Source organism: Camellia sinensis, chromosome 11, assembly GCF_055761805.1.
Source record: "Camellia sinensis isolate YWXY chromosome 11, ASM5576180v1, whole genome shotgun sequence".
Classification (NCBI taxonomy): Eukaryota; Viridiplantae; Streptophyta; class Magnoliopsida; order Ericales; family Theaceae; genus Camellia; species Camellia sinensis.
In genome coordinates this window covers 16,649,204-16,656,388 of record NC_138971.1, presented here as the reverse complement: position 1 = coordinate 16,656,388, position 7,185 = coordinate 16,649,204, and positions in this window count along the sequence as shown.

Sequence of the window (7,185 nt, the reverse complement as noted above, 5' to 3'; positions counted from 1 at the left end):
GATGGTTAGATTAGGGCATGTTTTCATTAGCATACAGTATGATAGCATGTTTGCATTCATTCATCTGTTTTGCATGCACCAGGCTCGGCGCATCATACTAACTGCATTGTATTTTCAATTCCAAATTGAATACATGTTAGCTGTAGCATTTCATATGCCATGTTTAGAATAGCCGAGACTACTATAGTTGCACTCTTGCATGTGTTGCATTAGGCATTTCAGCATATTTAGGATCATTCATGGATTTCTAATTAGCTTCTGTTTTGGCTTGGAGTACTCGGTAAGTTTTATGCTTTAGCATCCTTGCATGCGTGTGAGTGACTGCCATGATAGCATGCTTACTATGAGGCTAATTGCTTATGTGATATAACTGCCTGAATGCCTGTGGGTGAAGGTTGGGTTGTTTGAATTGGAACAATTCATCAAATGTGTGTTTTAAGCCCACTAGATAGTGGCAAAATCATGTTTTTCTAAGCCCACCCGAGGGTGGCAAATCCACGTCTTAGCCTACTTGCGAGTAGCACCATCAAACCATTTTCAAACAAACAAACATAAAATGTTTTGTTCCAATTCAGACGATCTAGTCTATACTTGTATGTTGTGCGCATCACATAGCAAATCTAGGCTAATAACCGGAATAAGAACGCATAAAGTTTTCAAAACTAGATATCATGGTTAGTAGAGGCCGATCTTTGATCGGGCGAGCGGGGGTGCTCACGAAGTGACCTTCCCCAATCGTACCCAAGTTCCCGCGCCGAGGCAACTTTGGTGATGACGGACACGTGGCCTTAGGCAACGAGTCAGGGTTTCCTAAATTTCCCAAAATAAAATATTTAGGTGGCGACTCTGTATCTGGCAAAGCAGTCCATGTTTGGCACTTCTTTCAAAATCTGTTTTCTCAAAACGATTTGCCGGATTTGGACTCTTTGGTTCAGATTACGAACCGTGACAATTTGAGAGTCCTGAGCTGTAGTGAGCCCAATATCGAACGGAACGGGGGACCTCGTCCTCCCGGGGCGTTCGGGGACGTCTACACCCGACATTTCCTCTTTTCTTTTGCTTTGTAGTCTGGAACCCATATAGCTTCAAATAGGTCTTGGTTTTACTGTTCTGACATGACCTGGGTTGAACCCTGCGGTTTTATGAAAGAACGAATCTTGTTTCGCACAGATGTGGAGAACGGCACGGCGCTCTGAGCACAAGAAAATTTTATTTTGAAATTGATAAATGAGTTCTCGACCGGGTATTGAGCCTACGACTGAACATAGCGCACTACGACTCAACAAAGGAAAACAAAGGCAAAACAACCTAAATACAAACACAGACACTCAAAAACGACTCAAGATAAGAATCGAGGTAAAACAAAAAGACATGACACTCAGACGTGCCCAGGGAGCCTGTTTCTCTGGGTATTGTTTCCCACCCTTTCTCATTTGTGATTCTCACATCACTCGGCCTTCAAGCTCGGTTTTTCTCACAAAACCCTTTTCTCACTTTTCTCTCATCGTACATCTCTCTATTCTTTATTCTCTCATTTTTATCCCTCCCCAGGGTGGTTGATGGATAAACAAAAAGTTGCGGGCTCTTGCCCCTAGCACTCAGCTAGATTCTTCTTTTTCTGCGCGCAGCTAGTGAGTTCCTCCTACAGAGGGGTTGTGCTGCAACTAAGCGTGTAGCGAATCTGCAGCTGACATCGGCTGTCGATGCTCTGCCGGGGAGTTTGGACGTGGTTAGATCTGTCTAGATGAGGGAGTGGGATATCTTGATCCATTCTAGTTCATGCTTCGCACTTGGCTTAATACCTTGTTGCTTGGAGGATGAGAGAGCTTTCAGCTCTTTTGTTGACAGTTTCAGTTGTGCCCTTTCTGGCAGGGAGAGTGCCCTTCTTGGCAAGTATGGTGCCCTTTCTAGCAAAGGCATTGGCAACGCGGCATGAGAGTTAGATTAACATGCTTGTTCGATTTTCTTATTTGAAATTATGCAAGTTAGGTTATGAGCACTGAAAATTTTCCTTTTTTGGGTCCAAGAAAAAGGTCCAATTTTGGAAAAATGGAATAGTTTTCGAGAGAGACTCAGTCAACCTTAGTAAAAATTCTCAAAAACTGTTTTTGCAAACAGCCATTGCTCAACGAGCATAGAACCCACTCTCGAGATGCACAACCTCAGAAATTGCCCCTTACTTGAAGGGAGCTGCATGGTAATAGAAAGTTGCCCCTTGTTTGAATGGCGCCACGGCACATTGAATGGCAATGGAAAGTTGCCCCTTGTTTGAATAACGCCACAGCGCGTGGTATGGCAACGGAAAGTTGCCTCTTGTCTGAATGACACTGCAGCACATTGCAATCAACCCTCAGGGTGATGATCACAACCGAATTCTCGGATACAGAGAAGACAAAGATGACCAGAACCATCACATGGACACAGTCGGATTTGAAGTGTTTTACGGCTGGACTTCGAAATGAAGTTGGCTACGTATCCCAATGATGGGAATCAAGCCTTATGTAGTTCAGTGTTAAGGTACACTCGGGTATTAACCTCTCCTTTTACGCTTTAACTTTTGCCAAGGCCGCCTTTTCGGGTTTTCAACCTTGCGAGCTCTGTTCTTCTTTTTTTTTCATCTTTTCTTTTTATTTTCTTCATTTTTCTTCTTTTCTTTTCTTCATTCTTTGCATTTTTCTTTTTTCCTCTTTTTTTGTTCTTTTTCTTCTTTTTCTTGCTCTAACTTTTGCCTGGGTCGCCCTTCCGGGTTTTCGGCCCAGCGAGCCTCTCAAGAGTAAAGGTGCAGCTTTGTCCATGTTTAATGGTTTAAGATCTCGAAGTCATCTGAATCCAGGAGAATAGCTATTGTTCACTGATGATGTAGAAGTCCATCCAATGAAGGGTGAATTTTCCCTTAGTGTTGTGGATAGGAACTCGGTTATCCTTCAGCAATACTTTCTTTTTTCCTCCCTTCTGGGATTTGGCATTATTGCCGATCTTCGTCTTTGACTCTTCGAGCACATTTGAAATTCTTTTGCCCCTAGTTCGAGGGGTGCTCCTGATCTAGCTTCGCAAGCTTCTTGATCTGACTTTGTCGCCGCTACTTCACGAGCTGCTTTTGATCCGGCCACACAGGCCTTACATTGTAGTTGACCGTTGAACATTCTGAATCCAAGTTCAAGTTTTGAAATCAAGAGGGGTGGAGTCTCGAGGCTGAGAGCAATCCTAGGATGCACAATCTCAAGAGAGATTCCACACAGGTCATCGCAAGACCGCGCAAAACATTTTTTTGAAATCTTTTAAGAAAGCGACCAGTCGCTCGCGCTAAAGACGATGTGGAACCAATCTGGATCAAACCAGGATCCTTCTCAATACTCACATTAACAAGCATGATCTCATTCGTTAAGGGCTTCGCATGCCTCTCTTTCTCTCAATTGATCAAATTTTTGCAAAACTCGAGGAATTCCTTCCCCTTTATTTTCATCGCAGTGTTAGAAAAAGTTTTGAAAAGCTTAGGTCAATACAATGATTTCAAGGCACAGAAGAGCAGGAAAAAAGTACTGTCGTTTCATTCAAGTTTCAGGCACAACCGACACAAGGCAGAAGCAAGCACAAAAGCATGAAAAACCACTGTTGTTTCATTCAAATCTTCTGGTGTTATTGGCTCCCCGACAGAAACAGACTCACAAAAAAAATCCAAAAGATAGACACAAAACAAAACAAGCAAGTGATGCCCGAGGTAACACCCCTGAAATCACCTGACTCTAACAAAACAGGACTAACTCGATACAACAAGACAGACCCGAAACAAAAAGATTGACTCAAAACAAAGAGACAGACTTAAAACCACACAACAAAAACTGACCTAAATACCCAAGTCAGAAACTGGCATTTGCAAATGCTCAAAACAGTGTGTGCCATACGCTACATCTAGAGTAAATCGAGCGCCACCCGCAGCTGGTTCATCCCCCGATCACATAATCACATTATCCCCCACAAGTTCACTGATCAAGTGCCGATAGACTTTGCAGGACCTGATGTGGTAATGACCCCATTGTCAAACAGATCTTGTACATCATGGCGCAAACGAAAGCAACTGTCGGTGTCATGACCGGTTTGTTGATGGTAGGCACAGTATTTAGTCTGATCATGCTTTGCAGGGATAGGATCGGGTAAGGGCCGTTGTTCCAATGGTTTCAGATGTCCTTTCCGGATTAAGACCTCTAGAGCCTTTGACAGAGGCATATGAAGTGGGGTGAAAACCCTCTTGACTCGAGGTGGATATTTGGTTTCTTGTGAGCCACTTCTGGACGCACCGGTGAATGGGGTAGCTGTTTTTGATGCGGAGGTGGTAACCATGCCCACTTCAGAAGATCTTGCAGCTGCATCACCACTGGTGGTCACATTTGAACTGCGGGAAAATGCCTTCCTGGGCTGCTCTTTCTCCTGGTCAAGAAGGCCCTGCTTCATAGCATCCTCGATCTGTACTCCCATCTCATGTAAGTCTGAAAAGGTGGGGAAGGGGAGAACGATCATTTTCTGCATAAGCTTGGGCTGGAGATTGCGCACAATCATCCGAATTTGATCTTTGTCAGTGGGCCTAAGGGTCATCATTGAGGCCTTGGCCCTCCAGCGAGCTACGAAATCAGAAAAACTCTCCATAGGCTCTTGCCTTGTTGTCTCAAGATCACGGGTTATGACCTCAATTTGCGTGTTATAGGAGTACTGCGCAACGAAGGCCTCAGCCATCTCATCCCAGTTCCGTTTGACATCCTCTTCTAATTTTGCATACCAGATAGCGGCCACACCCGACAGGGTCCGGCTGAATAATGAAAGTTTCTGCAGCCTGGTGAGGCCCATCGGCCTTAGTATGTCCGAAAACAACCGGAGGTGCACTATGGGATCGCCAGATCCGTCAAATCGGTCGATGTGTGGCATCTTAAATCTGTCCGGCAGCGTAACAGCTGCGTCAGTATACCCATCCTCAATGTCCGGAATGGATTTTACTCCTTGAGATTTCTTGAACATCTTTTCTAGCTTGCTCACCTTCAGCGCTGTAGGGTCTAACTCGAACTCAAAGGGTAAATCCGGCAGGTTGATCAGTGCTTTAGACAGCTAGGGTAAGATTGGGGGCGGAGCTGGTCCTGTCGGAATGTTCGTATCTCCCTGGACATTTGGTGCCTCCTCAGGTGCTGGAACTCCTGGTGGGGGAGGGGCTTGGTGCGAAGCAGATGCTCAATTTTGCTATTGCAGCTTGGTGATTAGCTCAGCCTGCTGGGCCATGATTGCAGCCTGCTGTTTGGCAAATTTCGTCTGACGGGCAGCGTCTTGCTGCATGAGTTTTATACTTTCTTGAAGTTGACGCATCATTTCCTCCATCCCTGCCATGTTCTGCTGTTCCGGCTGACTGACTGGTATATCTATCTCTGTGATAAAAACTGAGGCCTCAGCCTGGCTATTCACTGGTGGGGTGGATAAGGGCCGCTGATCTGGTAACTGCTGAACCGGTGATCTGTGCCTAACTGGCCCCTTTTACCCTGCCTCTGGCGGAGGAACACTGATTTGCCCTTGAACTAAATCTCTGACCTGACAAAGTCTACCAGTACAAGTCCGATGAACCTCGGGGGATATCGGAGCCTTCTGAAGCTATGGTTCCAAGACTATCCCTAGCAAAAGAGAAAACATGCAGCATCTCAGCCTGATTTCACCAAAACATATATGAGCAGCCGAATAACTGTGCTGTCTACTGAATTCTGCCCAAAAGTCCGCCTGTAAACTGATACCCTCAGGTAAAACTGATTCCCAGATACTAATGCCCGCAGGCCTGATACCCAGACTTGCAACCGTTACGTGCATTCCTGTAGGGACACACCCTAAAAGCACATAGCAAGCAAGTGAGAGCCAAAACACCCCTATGTTGGGGTAGGGTTTCCCTGTCCTATTTTGTCAGGAGCTAGGGTTTCACTACACACGTAGCGGTTTCAAACAACCTATAAACGGGTAAGCAACCTGTCCTAGTTTGGAATGGTCACTATGGATTCCGAATATGCACTAGGTCGAATGGTCAAAAGGGTGCCCCGGTAAAACCGGGGTTTGTGTTCCCATACTGGCAGAGCCCACAACCGGTCAGCCCTATGGTCATGCCTGGACAAGACAAGCCTCCGGCAAACCGTTCAGGAATAACAGATGGCAAACACAGTGTCCTAGGCGCACCAATGCACATGCAATGCAAAGAAACACATAAGTGTAGTCAAAAACAGATATCATGAGTTCGAGTCAAGTTCTGTAAGTCCCCAGCAGAGTCGCCAGAAACTGTAGACGTCCCCGAACGCCCCGGGAGGATGAGTCCCGTTCTGTTCATTTGGGATTCACTACATGTTCGGACTCTCAAATTATCACGGTTCTAAATCTGAACCAAAGAGTCCAAATCCGGAAAATCGTTTAGAGAAAAATAGATTCTAAAAGAAGTGCCAAACATGGACTGCTTTGCCAGATACAGAGTCGCCACCTAAATATTTTATTTTTGAGAAATTTAGGAAACCCTGACTCGTTGCCTAAGGCCACGTGTCCGTCATCACCAAAGTTGCCTCGGCTCGGGAACTTGGGTACAATTGGGGAAGGTCACTTCGTGAGCACCCCCGCTCGCCCGATCAAAGATCGGCCTCTACTAACCATGATATCTAGTTTTGAAAACTTTATGCGTTCTTATTCCGGTTATTAGCCTAGATTTGCTATGTGATGCACACAGCATACAAGTATAGACTGGATCGTCTGAATTGGAACAAAACATTTCATGTTTATTTTTGAAAGTGGTTTGATGGTGCTACCCGCAAGTAGGCTAAGACGTGGATTTGCCACCCTCGGGTGGGCTTAGAAAACCATGATTTTGCCACTATCTAGTGGGCTTAAAACTCACAGTCAATGCATTTATTCCAATTCAAATAATCCAACCTTCACCCACAGGCATTCAGGCAGTTATATCACGTAAGCATATAGCCTCATGGGAAGCATGCTATCATGGCAGTCACTCACACGCATGCAAGGATGCTAAAGCATAAAACTTACCGAGTACTCCAAGCCAAAACAGAAACTAATTAGAAATCCATGCATGATCCTAACTATACAAAAAAAATGCCTAATGCAACACATGCAAAATGCAACTAAGATAGGCTCGGCTATTCTAAAAGATGACATGTGAAATGCTAC